General features: G+C 40.0%; 1 protein-coding gene across 1 annotated transcript in view; it reads right to left on the bottom strand.

Moving 5' to 3' along the window:
* The window catches only part of LOC139941511 (phosphatidylinositol 3-kinase catalytic subunit type 3-like), a 249235-nt gene extending 240205 nt beyond the window's left edge, over positions 1 to 9030 (bottom strand). Inside the window, exon 1 of the mRNA XM_071938045.1 lies at positions 8906 to 9030. The gene's annotated coding sequence lies outside the window, so the exon portion shown is untranslated. The remainder of the gene's footprint in view (positions 1 to 8905) is intronic.
* Between the last annotated feature and the right edge of the window lie 7061 nt (positions 9031 to 16091).

The raw sequence follows: 16091 nt of genomic DNA, 5'->3' as shown, positions 1-16091 counted from the left end.
CTTGAGGTCACGGTTTTACAAAGTTTATTTTCAACGCCTAAGGGGTCTTTAGTTGAAAAAAATTAGGAAATTGGTTGTATAGTACATGTACTTGAGATATGGTCCCACTTCCGGTTGACCCGGAAGTAGAGGTCAACTTGAGGTCACGGTTTTTCAAAATTAATCTCCAATCCCCAAGGAGTCTATACCAACAAACAGGGTAAGAATCTGCAGTGAACTTCTTGAGATATGGTGCTACAAAGATTTCCCAATTAAATATGCAAATGAGGGTCACGTGGTTAATTCATTAAGAATTTTAATATTTGTGATGTTTAGAATTAAGCTTAAGTTCTAAGCTTCATTTCGATATATGATTTAACTCTTTTGACCTTGTGGTTTGGGAGATTAGGAATAAACAAAAAACATGTACAAATGCAATGGGGTTTAAGGCGGAAACAAAGAATTATAATAAAAACTAGACATCAAGTGTTTGTGAACAAACACATAGCTGTTCCGTTTTTAATTTTCAATGTTCAAGGGGTCTATAATTGAATAGAAACTGAAGATTGGTTGCATGGTTCTTGAGATATGGTCCCACTTCCGGTTGACCCGGAAGTAAAGGTCAATTTGGGTCAAGGTAATCCAATTTCAATCTTTAGAGCTCAAAGGGTCTATAACTGAAAAGAACTTTAACATTGGTTGTGCAGTTCTTGAGATAAAGTCCCACTTCCGGTTGACCCGGAAATAAAGGTCAACATGGGGTCATACCTACCCGATGCGATTGTCCAATGCCAAAGGAGCCCATAACTGAAAAAAGTCTGAAAATCGGTTGGGTTGTTTTTGAGATAAGGTCCAACTTCTGGTTGACCCGGAAATAAAGGTCAACATGGGGGTCTTAGTTTTCAAAGTTAATTTAATGCCTAAGTAGTTTATAACTGAAAAAAGTTTGAAAATCGGTTGTGTAGTTCTTGAGAAATGGTCCCACTTCCGGTTGACCCAAAAAGAAGAGGTCAAAATGGGGTCACGGATTTTCCCCAACAAAATTTAATGCCTTAGGAATCTATAAATAAAGAAAACAATTAAATCGGTTGTGTAACTCTTCAGATATGGTCGCGGATACCCGAGGCAATTCTCCAATGACTAATGAGTCTAATACTGAAAAAAACTTTGAAATCGGCCGTACACTTCTTGAGATATAGTGCTGCTAATATAAGTGCTACTAATAAATTGCATAAGGTACACGATGGTATGCAACTTACCCCAATCCAATGCCTTGTGCAAAATCTCAATTTTGTATTGCATTAACCGTGGTAAGCTATTGCAATGTGTTGAATGTGACTGCATCCAGTTTATGAGGTACTACGTTGTACCCATGATGCCAAGATTTTTAATTAATCGTTAATTATAGACGTACTTTGATTGATTTTAATGGACTGAAACATCTCTTATTAGAATCAGTTACTCCAATCCCCAAGGAGTCTATATCTACAAGCAGTCTGTTAAACGGCCGTGTAATTCTTGAGATATGGTGCTACAAAGAGTTCCCAATTAAATATGCAAATATGGGTCACGTGGTTAATTAATTACGAATTAAAAAAAAAAATGGTCGGTGGTTTGATGTTTGATCTAGTACAAGTTGATTTCACAGAACTCTTAACCACCAAACTCTGCGCTTATGATCACCATTTTTCGCTTACTGTGTTTTTGCACAAAGGTTATGTTGGGCTTACAATTGAGAAAAAGAAAAGGCAACACTATCGATATAGAGATAAGAATCAAACTTAAATATTACAAAAAGAAATATATTTTTAGTTTTGGGGGATAAAAAAACGTTGATACCGGACGGAGATTCGAACTCGCAGTTCTTTGATGTGTAGTCGCGACTGATGACCACTAGGCTAGAAGGGCACGATGCAAAAATGGTGGGTTTTTACATGTGTGCATCAACAGAGGGGATTATGATTCGGCGAAATAATTCTCGTTTCATGATTTTGCGACCATTGTCACTAAATATGAACTGTTAAGTATTAATATAACTATTAAGTATGGTTGAAATGTAGTATTAGATGCCTTTAGGGTTTTTTGACGACGACGTCGATGTCGTTAAAAACCCCTATCTAATTACGCACGTTCGTTTTAACGAAAACCCATGCACAGAGTAATTGGTCCAGAACGCGGTTAGAAAAACAAGGACAAATTTAACGCACGTTCTAACGAAAATCCCAAACCTCCGTACGTTGTGCGTGTACAGAGTAATGTGTCCAGAACGCGGGTAGGAAACAAAAAAGTCAACAACTCATAGAGGTACATACTGTGTTGTATTACCAAAGAGAATATTTCACAATAACATGAAAGTGACTGCATCAAGTTTACAAATTAAAAATTCAAATGAAGACCAGGTGGTTAATTAATGAAGAATTGTTACACTTTTTTATGAGAGTAAAGCTTAGGTTCTAAGCTTCAATTTGATATATGATTTAACTATTTTATCCTAATAATTTAGGAGTAGTGGCCTAAACAAAAACGCCGTACAAACGCTATGGGGTTTTAGGCGGAAACAAAGAATAATAATAATAATAATAATAATAATAATAATAATAATAAAAATAATAAAAATCTCGACGAAAACAATAGCTGTTCCGACTGGATCGGAACAGCTAACAATAAAAATCTAGACGAAAACAAAACCTGTTCCGACGGTAGGTCGCACAGCTAATAAATAAATAAATAAGACTAATAAACCGATTGAGAAATGTATGTTGATAACGCCTCAAACACAGACTATACCGAAACTACATCACACGCTCTTTCGGCTCGGATGAGCACATGAAGCGTGACTCTGCACCGCATACACTATACCTGTATGGTAGGCATTGTACGTGTAAAATCTATGCACGAACAATGGCGTAAATACGTAGTTCTTAAGGCATAAATTTCTAAATTTTCAACTCCTGATTTTATCCAGAAGACAATGTCAAAATGGGGTCATGTCTGCGAGGCGTTTACATAATTTTCATTGACCTTTCCGATGATGTATTGGTTGTAAGAATCCCTTGTAGATCAAAAGTTATGATTTTTTTAAATAATAAACTTTGAATTTTCATAACTAAAGGATGGATGACGTCTTCATGATGTAACTTAACATTTTTCCTATCCTAGTGAATATCTAACTATGTGCTAAGTTTCAAGTTCATTTGAGTTTGGGAAAGTTGCTTCTGTAAGCAGACAAGGGATGGAGTAGAAGAAGAAAAAAGAGGTGTTCTGGGCTGTTGACCCGAACACCTAAAAATCAAACAATAACAAGTGGTGTTTTGAGATATCTGCTCCGAACACCTAAGAAGTATTAAGAAGTAAAAAAAAAAAATAAGAGGTGTTCGGGCGACTACACGAACACATTTAAAAAAAATCTTGATGATTACAACAGTAGACTTTCCCACTGCCATGTAAGAACAGCTAATAAAAATCTCAACAAAAGCTGTTTCAACTACAATGTCGGAACAGATAAAAACAAGAATGGTGTGTTGACAACACAAATGCCCCACTGAGATTGGAGTTGCTGTCACAAAATTGGGGTCACCAAACAAAAGGCTTCTGGGGGATCCCTAAAGTAATCCACTAACCATGTTGGGAAGTAATACGCCAAGTCCTTTTCAAGTTACTGCTAGAGTTAATATTTATCTGAGGGGATCCAAAAACCATCTAGGCTTCTGGGGGATCCCATGACCAATCAACAAACCAAGTTTGGAGTTGATATGCCAAGTCCTTCTTGAGATATCGCTCGGACAAGGATGGTGTGCACACACACACGCACGCACGCACGCACACACGCACACATGTTTATGGTGCAGACCAAGGACTTCTCTTTGATCTCCCATTGTTTGTTTGTTTATTTGTCAGACGTCCCCATTGGTTTTGTATCGTAATTTTTGGAATTATAAAATGCGGTTTATACGTTGATTTTGACATTTTTTTAAACTCCTACGGTTTATTCTCCGGGCGGCTTGTAGGCCGACGTATAAATATTTAAGAGGAAAAAAACGAAAATTTTTAAAAGAAAGATCGTTTGTAAAAGATTCTAAATAATGGTTTTTTCCTTTAACGAGAACAAAAACCCGCCTGTGTGATGACAAACTCCTGTTGAAAATCCCACCACAATTGTATTCCGTGTTTTCTTTGTAAAACGTTTAAGAGTCCCTGCCTGTAAGAGTGTACCAAGTGGTGATTCATGGGTCCTCAGATCTTCTTCTAAAAAATTAGAGTGACACATCATCATACCAAACGAATAAATCCAAAATTTTAGTTTGCTGACGCTTTCGGTTTGGGAGTTATCAGTTATCAAAGTTTGGGCCAAAAAGCCCTCAAGAAACGAATAGTACATTCCCTGTAAACACAAAAACGTGCGCCAAGGTCATCCCAAAAAAAGTAAAACTTTTTTTGAAACCTCCAGTTGGGCTTATAACAAAAGTAAAAAAAAAAATATGGGAACTCGTTGGCGCGTCATGTTACGCGCACCTGAACCTTTGACGAACAGTGCCCTCGTGCCATTTTCAACGCCTCATAACTCAACGCGCCTATAGGATCCCACGAATTGAACAAGTTCAAATGAAAGAGCTTGCATCCTTAAAACAAATTTAAGTGCAAAGTGAGTGGGATCTCATTGGCGCAGAGAGATAATAGAGGTCAAAGTTCAAATTTTTCCAATAAATTTCGTTTTTGCACCTCCATAACCTTGTGCGCCAACATCAAAAAAAATTTTTTAATGACAACCGGGTGTTGGAACAGTTTTCATCTAATGACAAATGAAAAAAGAATCTTGGGATCTCTGCAACTTGCATGTAAAAAGATTTTTTGAAAGTTTTCTAAAGTATTGCCATTCCACACATTTTGGCCTAAATTGGCACAACATTCGCTTTTCTCATCACTGTAAGTATCTGTGCCAACAAGATCCCATCAATGTTTTCATGTATTTGGTTAAGTTGAGTGTTCCTTAACAGATTTCAATTGAAAAATAATTGGGATCATGTTGGCCCACCAATATAACAAAGGTCAAAGGTCATATGAAACTGCACTGCTGCCTATTTCGTGCGATTTTGCGTCGTCTAGAAATCCACTCGTTAATATGATCCCATTAAATTGTCTGCGTTTTAGTATCTGTACAAATTTCATTACTTTTAAACGTGCAGATAAATCTATTTTGTTGAATGTCTATATTTAGTAATCTAGGTACATGTTGTGTAACAGTTAACTAGTTATTATATTCCTGTTGTTGTTGTTGTTGTCTGTTTTTGTTTGTCCTATTTGTGTTGTTTTGTCTGTTTGGTCATGCATGTTTGGTCATGCTCTTAATGGAATGCAGCATTTGCTTTGAGCTTACAATTGATTTTTGGTTACGTGTATCTATGAGACTACTCTCAGTAATATTATTTATTTAGGTCAAAGCACTATGCTTTGTTATAGGGACCCATTACTTACAAGCTGTGCTTTTTTATGGGTTCCTCTACAGTTTCACTCCCTGTTTACATAATACTGTATTGTATTTGACTGTTATACTTGTGAATACTGTGGAAATAAATGAACTGAACTGAACTGAATATATTGTAGCGTCATACGTTATCGACCCTCATATGATTTCGAACCCCAACTTTGATTCCCGTTTACCGCGAGATTGTGCAAGCTGCACAGGTGACAGAAGCTATGCAGTTTACTCATGGTCTGTATTTTCATCAGGCTTAATCATGCTGAGAAAAAAGTTTTCCTGTCGTTGGTTATTCTCAAACATTATAAAATGATTGATTTTGGGTACAAATCACTAGTGCATTATTATGCCAACATTCAACTGAGTCAAAGAAACATCATCCAACTTTGAAAGTTCAAAACAAAATTACTATCTGCTAGATTGAGTTTTATTCTGCTTTAGTCACTAGATGGATCACGTAAGGTGGTTACTATTTGGGATTCTATGGTGTGCCAATATGGGGGAAAAATTAAAATATTTCAAGTGAAAATGACTAAAAAAACATTTTTTTGATTAACTGCATACTGTAATAAATTCCGATAAGACATGTAAGAGTAATAAATATTAAGTCAACATTAAAGAGAAAATATCATAGATTGGTTTCTTAAAGCCATTGGACCCTTTCGGTACAGAAAAAAAAAAAAGTTCACAGATTTACAAATAATTTACAGGGTTTACAGAAGGTAATGGTGAAAGACTTGTCTTGAAATATTAGTCCATGAAATGCTTTACTTTTTGAGAAAACGGTAAAACAATATAAATTCTTGTTAGCGAGAATTACGGATTTGTTATAAACACGTGTCATGACACAGCGAAACGCGCGAAAACAGGAGTGGGTTTTCCCGTTATTTTCTCCCGACTCCGATGTCCGATTAAGCCTACATTTCCACAGGATTGTTATTTTATATATAAGTTGTGATACACGAAGTGTGGGACTTGGACAATACTGTTTACGGAAAGTGTATAATGGCTTTAACCAAACATTACTGGTCTGAACTGGGGGAAAACGGATTGTTATGAAGTGTGTGTGCTTCAAGGGGGGTTGGGTGTTTTACTTTCATGCCTTATGATATCCCCCTCTGGATTATAATAATAATAGTAGCCATAATGCCTTAGGACAAAAATGTAATTAAATTTGTTAATAAATTGTAGTAATTGAATAATATTTTTGATTTATTTTGCACGCCATACTAGCTTCTGAATATTCAATAAAATACCAACCAATGAAAGGTGTGAAAACATATGACGTTGCTCCAATGTCGTGCATGCATAGCCATTTAAGCACTGTTAATGGCGGACTGTCTCTCGCAACGTAAAACCAAAACTTCGAAGTGTAAGTGTTATTGTTAAAAAAATGATTACATGATTTGAAAAAAACATTCATTTTTTTATTGTGAACAATTTTCCTGTTATCCTACTGAAAACACATGACACCAAGATATGTTTGCAGCATGCTTAATGAAGATAATTAGGCCTAGGGCATATTATTGATATTATTATGGCATCATTGTTTTTTTTCCCAATTCAAAGAAAAAGGCATAATACCGTGAAAACTGGTAAGAGGAGGAGTAGTAACAGATATCTTTGGGATGGGGTACCGTACACTTCGGCACCTTGCAAACTCGGCACCAGCAAACTCGGCACCTCGCAAACTCGGCACCCACTCGGCACCAAGAATGTCGGCACCAAACAAACGCAGCACCGGCCTATTTTGGTCCAACAAACTTGGCACCAAGCAATACCACCCGAAGAGTAAAAGTATTAAAACAAGTTGAGTACGTGTACTTAATAACACCATAAAAACTGGTTTGAGTTTAATTAAAATAATTAGTATTTATGCTAGCTTACATGACCATAACCGCTTCCGAACTTTCGAAAAATTGGCATCGGAGATTTTTTTTTCCCGGGACATATACGTCGGCACGTTCAGTTTTTAAAAAGGTGTTTAATTATTATGTCTCCACGAATTTGTTTTCATGTTGGTGAAAGTGCATCGCTATTTTTTTATGGATTGGGCTTTGAAAATGTTAGCGTTTAGTTGACAATGACTTTTTGATTTTGAAGAGTGTGATTTGGGAGCGTGTTCAATAGTTGCCTACATGGCGGTCGTCGGCCGTGGGGGACTTTTGCCCCACCACACGGCGCGGCGGCAGCGACCGGTCGCACTAAATACCGACAACTCAAGACCCCTCACGACAACAATTTTTAAATGCACTTTAACAGAACATTTGAACATAATTCAACAGTTTAATATGTGCACAAGAGTCATATGCATCTAAATCACTTTCAAACTGTTGAAAAAATTGTACTTTGAACTGTAAAAAAGGTAATTTCTGAGGACTGAGTTTCATTTTTTCATTTTGGTTTTAGCTGCTGATTTTTTCTTTCTTGTTAGTAACTAAGCCGCCACTCTGGAATTCGAAGTTAAAAGGGGAAACTTAAATACAATAATGTTTTAAACTCCATGAGATACATAAAAAAATGGTAAATAATCATCTTGCATATTGTATCACCCCTGCGGTATAACAGAATCGTCCAAGTGCGTCGAAAGACAGCATGGCGGATATTACCGTTTGTCACTAAGTTCGGGTAAAAAACACCTTTTTTTACAATTAAAAACACAATTTTTTCAACAGTTTGAAAATGATTTGGGTGCATATGACTCATATGCATATATTTAACGGTTGACTTATGTTCAAATATTCTGTTAAAGTGCATTTAAAAATTGTTGTCGTGAGTTGTCGTGAGGGGTCATGAGTTGTCGGTCTTTAGTGCGACCCGCAGCGACAGTTCAGTGTGCTCTCCCGGTGTTTAGTGGAATCACATCGTGCAATGTCTCAGCATGGAGGAAGAGCAGCCTTAACTAAAGTGGCCTACCATTTGTATTTCTGGGGTATTCTGGTTATTTTGGTTACGAACATTATTAGCCCCGTTTTTAAAATAAAATTTGTTATCTTATTGAATTATTTGTTTTAAAATCTACTAATTATTTGTTTTTAAAATCTATTCTCTTGGTGCCGAGTTTGCAACCGTGGCAGATTGAGCGTTTTCAACTAGGTGCCGAGTTTGTAGTTGTGCATGTGCCGAGTTTGTGGGTGCCGAGTTTGCAAGGTGCCGAGGTTGTGGGTGCCGAGTTTGCGAGGTGCCGAGTTTGCTGGTGCCGAGTTTGCAAGAAGTGTCCGGTATTCTTGGGATGTTGCCACTAAACCCTCGGCCTCATTTATGTGAAAAGGAACAATTATTTGACTCGCCCGGAATGTTTTCACTCGCCCGCCGCTATTTTCACTCGCATTCCATTTGGCGACCGGGCGACCGCTAATTTAGCATCATTATTTTGGGATAATTTTCCGCGCGTCGCCACCAATTTAACCTCCGTTAATTAACTCCAAAACCACTTAATTTTTTTCTAACCTGAGAAGAAGGGTTACCGCATACACACATGGAGCTACACAAACAAGCTGATGGACGGTATTTCTCCGATCCGATCTCTCTCTCGGGTCTCTCTTTCCTCTTCCCTGTCTTTTACACGGGGCTGCTCTACTGGACTTGTAAAAGGCGCCCTCAATAGTTTATTTCGGGGTTTCGGGCAGACGTTTTGGTAGTCTTGGCCCAAGACTGTGGTGCTTGATTCTAATTCTGGATAGTGTGCACTACACGCAGTTGTAAATCGCCAAAGCGCGCCCGCTACGGTATGATTTAGATAACTGGGAGCTTGAAATCTAGACTACACTAGATTTATATATAAGAACTAGAGCGCGCACTGGCCTATATACGCCCCCCGGTATGCGAGCAGGCGGCCATTTTCTAAGTTGACAAAACAGCTATCTCACAGCGTGTGTTTGTGCGGCCATTTTGTAAGTTGAACAAACAGCATCGCGTGAGCGTTCAATAAAAAAAAACTCAAACGTGTATTTCATATTCAACGCGCGTGCAGAATGACGCGCTTGTCACCTTGCGTTCCCGTGGCGTTTATAGACCTTATCGCAAATACCAATGCGCAAGCGCAGACTGTTGAATGAGGTGCATTGTGGGATATATATGAATCAAATTTGTAATCAGCTAGACCACAATGCACCTAATTCCAAGCTTTACGCGCGCGCCCCAGTATTTGCAAAAAGGTCTATGCACGAAGCATCACTCGTGCGCCCTCTAGTTCTTATTTATAACTCTATGATTTTAATTCACATTGGCGCGTTTTGGTTTTTTTTTACATTCGGCGTGTACGTGCGCTTATGTACGCGACTGCCCATTCGCGTTTGTCCGCGCTACGAAAACCGTATGTTCGACTCATAGATATAGAATTATAATAACTAAATTGGCCACGTGTACATATGCGCCATTGCCTGTGTAGAACAAAGTTTGGTTGGCCATGGATGCGGTACAAATTTCACGTTCGAAAGGTTACGCGCGAAAATGAACACGGGAGATAGGCCTTTGACGCGCTAAATGTCACAAGTTGACGGCACAAAGTCACGTGCTGACGGCAACGCACAGAAAATGTACAGGGGAGATAGGCAATGGCGGCCCCCATGCCAGAACCCGCGAATGTACGCGCGGCCGATCTATATAGTTATTTTATTCTATATGTATGGTTCGACTTGATTGACGTACGTAAAAAGTCTACGCGCCTTTCAAACATGACGCACGCAGTTTTGTATGCTCATCAGCAAACTTGTGCGTTCACATTTGCTGCATTTTTTGGTTCGATGACACATAAAAAAGACTGCACAATTCATGCAAATAGCCGTACAATTGGCGTACAAAATTTGCATAAACATGGATGCGCCCACACGGCTTCAAAACTTTAGTGCGTGTATAACGGGGTGTTAGCGCTCTAGTCAATATAGCTCTATGGTAGTATACACTATCCAGAATCAAACACCATAGTCTTGGGCCAAAGCTAACATTTTGGTATACTGGGCACCTGTCTTTATCCGCAAGGATAAAGACTGGGCCCAATTTCATAGTTTGCGTGCTTACTGTAGCAGCGTATTTCACAGGTTAGCAGAAAAATTGGCCGGCCATATTGCGTGTTTACCGTGGATTTGCATTGTGACGTCATTTATTTTTCGTGCCGTAAGCACCGAGGTTTCGTATGCTTACTGTTAGCAACGCTATAAAATAGAAATTGCACAGTAAGCACAAAATCGGCCGCTTAGCAGCAAACAGGTTTACCAACCAAATTTCCATGTGATTTTCAGGATAAGCAAACAAAAGCTGAACACGAGTAACAATCACTATGCAACAAATGGAAATTTGGCTGGTAATCCTGTTTTAATGGGGGAAGAAATTTCATGCTTAGCAAATTTTTGTGCTTAGCAGCTCAATGAAATTGGGCCCAGGTCGCTGCCGCTTGCTCCTAGATCCAGTGATTCCCATTGGATACAGTGCACGTGCAGTGAGATGCCCAAATAGTCACTGCTCTCAAGTCCGCAATGGAGTTTGACTGCGTATCAATAATGGATACATTCGTTTAGCTTCCCTGTGTCGACCCTGGTGTGTGGCGGGGTTTTTTTTCCAGGACGAACTATGGTAATTATCTGCACATGTTAGTCCTGGAAAAAAAAAACGCCACACACCGGGGTCGACCCGGGGAAGCTAAACGAACGCACCCAAGTGAAACGATCAGCTGTCAAACTACACGCCTGTTTTTGGCCGCTGTCTTGCGTTAGTAGTCACGAGCCTCGAAGAATGACGTCAGACGTTCAGGCTACATTGGGTGCGTTCCGTTCTGGATCTGGATCGGGATTGATATCTCCCACTGTTTAGGGATGTGTTGCAGGTGTGTTAGACCGGCAGCCCAGAGCACTTTGGTTAAAGGAACGAGGTACCAATATTTGACTACGGGAACGTTTAGTGGATAACCTGACATAATTAGATATGGATGTCTGCCGCGGACCCCCCGCTGCATGTGGCGCATGGACCCCCAACAAAGAGGCAAAATAATGGGCTGAATCAAACATTCTAGGTACCACATGAAACCAAGTGGAAATGGTCATTACCATGATACTTAGTAAACAAAATCAACCGCCAAACAAATTTTCTGCTGCATTAGGCCTGCCAGACACCTCCTTCCCCAAATATTTAGTGTACAAACCTATGGGTTGAAAATTACCAGTTGTCAAATTACCTCAGATTTACATGAAACTTTGTTTAACTGTTCCACTATGGCTAAAATGAACACAAACCAAAAATTAAATCCATACTCCATATCGTTTCTGAGATACAGCCTCTTACAATATACTAAAATCTCCCCCTTTTGGAGCTCCGCCCCCGGCCGACACCGCGCGTCGTGGTGGTATTCTTTCAAACGTTAAGCCCGTAATTTAATAACGGCACCAGCTTTGCGGCTGAAAGGTGTATACTATTTAAGTTATGGCCCTTGAGTCATAATTTGGCTGCATTGGGCCTACCAGACACCCCCACCCCCGGGGTTCAACATCGGAGGAACGACTTAAAACCAAGTTGAAATTACCAAGGCCTTTTGCACGATCTTAACACAAGACATTATCAGGCGCCGGACAAATGTTTTGCCCGGCAGACACCTCCCTTCCCCGGGTTAAACAAAGGAATCACCTGAAACCAAGTAATGACCAAACACACTATTCTTTGACGTCCAGTATCAATCACCACCAGACGAACGTTTTGCTGCATTTGGCCCGGCAGACACAGCTCCCTTCCCCGGGTTAAACATCAGAGGAACCACTGAAACCAAGTTGAAATGTGACCAATACAATATTATTCTTAATACAAGTATCAACTGCCAGATATCAACTGCCAGACGAAAGTTTTGTTGCATTTGGCTCGGCAGACAACTCCCCCCCCCCCCGGGTTAAACATCAGAGGAACCCCCTGAAACCAAGTTGAAATGACCAATAACAATATTCTTAATACAAGTATCAACTGCCAGACAACAGTTTTGCTGCATTTGGCCCGGCAGACAACTCCCCTCCCCCTGGGTTAAACATCAGAGGAACCCCCTGAAACCAAGTTGAAATGACCAATAACAATATTCTTAGTATCAACTGCCAGAAAAAAGTTTGGCTGCATTGGGCCCGGCAGACAACCCCACTCCCTCGGGTTTTAGAACAACCGCCTAAAACTAAGTTGAAATAACCAATAACAATATTCTTAATACAAACGGAAGTATCAACCGCCAGACATTTTTATGATTCTTCATTGGGCCCGGCAGACACCTCCCCAACCCCGGGGTTAAACTTCAAAGGAACGACCTAAAACCAAGTTGAAATTACCAATAACAATATTCTTAAACCAAGGGGGTGGGGGTGTTTGGCGTGCCCAATGCACCAATTTTTTGTCTGGCGTGTTATGATACTTGTATTAAGAAGAGTGTAAATTGGTCATTTCAACTTGGTTTGAAGTGGTTTCTCTGATGTTAACCCGGGGAGGGAAGGTGTCTGCCGGGCCCAATGCAGCAAAACTTTCGTCTGGTGATTGGTACTGGTATTAAGAATATTGTTATTGGTCATTTCAACTTGGTTTCAGGTGGTTCCTCTGATGCGTAAAACCCGGTGTGGCGGTTTCAGTTTTCCGCCGTATTCAGTTTTCCGGGACTCAGTAAAGCATAACAGTATTGACTTCTTTCGGTTGCTGCGCGCAGGTGTCGCATGACGCTATGTTACCGAATTTGGTCATTCGGAAAACTGAACACGGCGGATAGTTGAAACCGCCACACCGGGGGAGTGGGGTTGTCTGCCGGGCCCAATGCAGCAAAACTGTTGTATGGCAGTTGATACTTGTATTAAGAATATTGCTATTGGTCATTTCAACTTAAATTCAGGTGGTTCCTTTGATGTTTACCCCGGGGGAGGGGAGGTGTCTGTCGGTCCCAATGCAGCAAAACTGCTGTCTGGCAGTTGATACTTGTATTAAGATTATTGCTATTGGTCATTTCAACTTGGTTTCAGGTGGTTCCTTTGATGTTTAACCCGGGGAGGGTATATGTGTCTGTCGGGCCGCGCCCAATGCAGCAAAACATTGGGCCGGATAAATAAAAACTAGCAATAACTTATCAAGTTAAAGGTTCAGCATTAGCAAGCAGACTGAAAAGTAAAAGATCAGGCATGAACATTTTGCTCGCTGGATTACCTTTCACTTATAGACATATAAATAAAAACGACATTTTACTAACATACTGTAGCAATTACTTGTATTTTTACAAGCTACTGCATGAGGAGCTTGACATTTTACTTACACAACAGTGTTGCATATATGGCTCGGTATCGGGTCAGTATTTAAGGGTTATTTTTCCCTTGGCCTAATGATCCAACTTCAAATGTTACTTATAAATTTGTTATGTACTTTAATTGCTCTAAAAGAACCAATCTCTGGAGCGCTGGCGTGGAGAGGCTGTTTCCTCTTAGCCACTGCCGCCATCAAAAACTTGACTAAGTGGAAACTGCCCGCCTGCATTTCAGTTAATCGCCATTGATCAGCGAGTCCATGCATCTATTGTTATACTCCTGAATACCCCGCTATTGTGCTTTTCTCTGACCATTTACTAATCCGTTCAAGTAAATGGTGTTTTTCCAGTAAAAGGTTATTTATAGAAATTTGAGCAAATTCTCATGCCTGATCTTAAACTTATCGACATTTTGTTAATGCTGGCCTTTATACGGCCCAGTATCTTGTGAAATTATCAGATAATAGTAAAATGTTGGTTTTATTTACATCTCAATAAGAAGAGTTCCTCAAGCATTGATTTTACCTACTAGTTCGACCAATTACTAGCAGTATTAAGGCTTACTTTTCTTTATAAGGATTTAAGTAAAAGACTAGTAAAAGCAAATGCTAGTTTTTATTTATCTGGCCCATTGTCTGGCGGCTGATATTGTCTTCTGTTAAGAATTGTGCATTAGGACTATTGGTAATTTCAATTTGGTTTTAGGTTGTTCCTCCGATGTTTTACCCCGGGGGTGGGGGTGTCTGTCAGGCCCAGTGCAGCCAAATTATGAATCAAGGGCCACAACTTAAATAGCATACAATTTTTAGCCACACAGCTGGTGTCGTTATTAAATTACGGGCTTTTAACGTTTGAAAAGAATATCACCACGACGCGCGGTCGTTCGGGGGCGGAGCGCCAAAAGGGGGAGATTTTAGCATTTTTTAAGAGGCTGTATCTCGGAAACGATATGGAGTATGGATTTAATTTTTGGTTTGTGTTCATTTTAGCCATAGTGGAACAGTTAAACAAAGCTTCATGTTAATCTGAGGTAATTTGACAACTGGTGAATTTCAACCCATAGGTTTGTACACTAAATATTTGGGGGAGGGGGTGTCTGGCAGGCCTAATGCAGCAGAAAATTTGTCTGGCGGTTGATATTTTTTACTAAGCATGATGTTAATGACCATTTCCACTTGATTTCATGTGGTACCTAGAATGTTTGATTCAGTCCATTATTTTGCCTCTTTGTTGGGGGTCCACGTGCTACACACAGCGGGGGGTCCCTGGCAGACATCCATATCTGACTATGTCAGGTTATCCACTAAATGTTCCTGTACTCTAATATTGGTACCTCGTTCCTTTAACCAAAGTGCTCTGGGCTGCCGCTCTATTGTGCGTCGGTAGCCAACATTGGCAGTAAGTTTAAAGTTGATGTTGCACCAACGTTGCTGCACAGTTGTTGGTGTTACAGTGGCAGACGATAGCGAGGCATTGTCGCCAAAGTGCAGCAAACTAACAACAACCCATGTTGGTGTATTTAACCAACGTTGGCTAAATGTTGCAAAATTTGCTTCGGTTTCAAGTTGGGTGCTGATGTCGAGCCATTTTTGGTTGTGGGTTGGAAGCCAACATTGGCAGTAAGTTTCAAGTTGATGTTGCACCAACGATGGCTAAAGTTCGGTACTGTTGTAATTGGTGTTACATTGGCAGACGTATATACAAGGCATTGTCGCCAAAGTGCAGCAAATTAACATTACAACCCATGTTGGTGTGTTATGTTACACCAACGTTGGCTAAATGATGCTAAATTTGCTTCGGTTTTAGGTTGGCTGCCATTGTCGAGCCATGGTTGTGGGTCAGAAGCCAACGTTGGCAGTAAGTTTGAAGTTGATGATGCACCAACGATGGCTAAAAGTCGCACTGTTGTTGTTTGTGTTACATTGGCAGGTGATAACGAGGCCTGTGCAGTAAACTAACCATGTTGGTGTATGTTGCGCCAACGGTGGCTAAATGTTGCAAAAAATTGCTTCAATTTCAAGTTGGCTAGCGATGTCGAGCCATTGTTGGTTTTGGGTCTTGACGCAATTCCCAGATAACAAGCACACATTGGGCCAATGTTGGCACAATGTAGTTTTGTTGGTATACTATACACGGTCGGTGTCGGTTGAATTACATTGGGCCGACAACCCAATGTGAGAAGAAAATTGCTGTCTGTTGTGATTTTAATAATTGGCCAAACATTGACATGATTTGTATCTCCCTTTAAGCACGTGCATTGGACCAACGTTGGCCAAACACCACTGGCTATAGGTTGGCATAATAAGAAAGTTGGTTAAATATTGGCCCAAATTGGCCTGTGATCAGAGAAGTTACCGTTGGTCCTCTGTTGTCGCAGTTATTAGGTGTTCGGCT

The sequence above is a fragment of the Asterias amurensis genome, chromosome 9, assembly GCF_032118995.1.
Source record: "Asterias amurensis chromosome 9, ASM3211899v1".
Lineage (NCBI taxonomy): Eukaryota > Metazoa > Echinodermata > Asteroidea > Forcipulatida > Asteriidae > Asterias > Asterias amurensis.
Note: the sequence above shows the minus strand (reverse complement) of the source record. Positions and strands in the feature narration are given on the sequence as shown.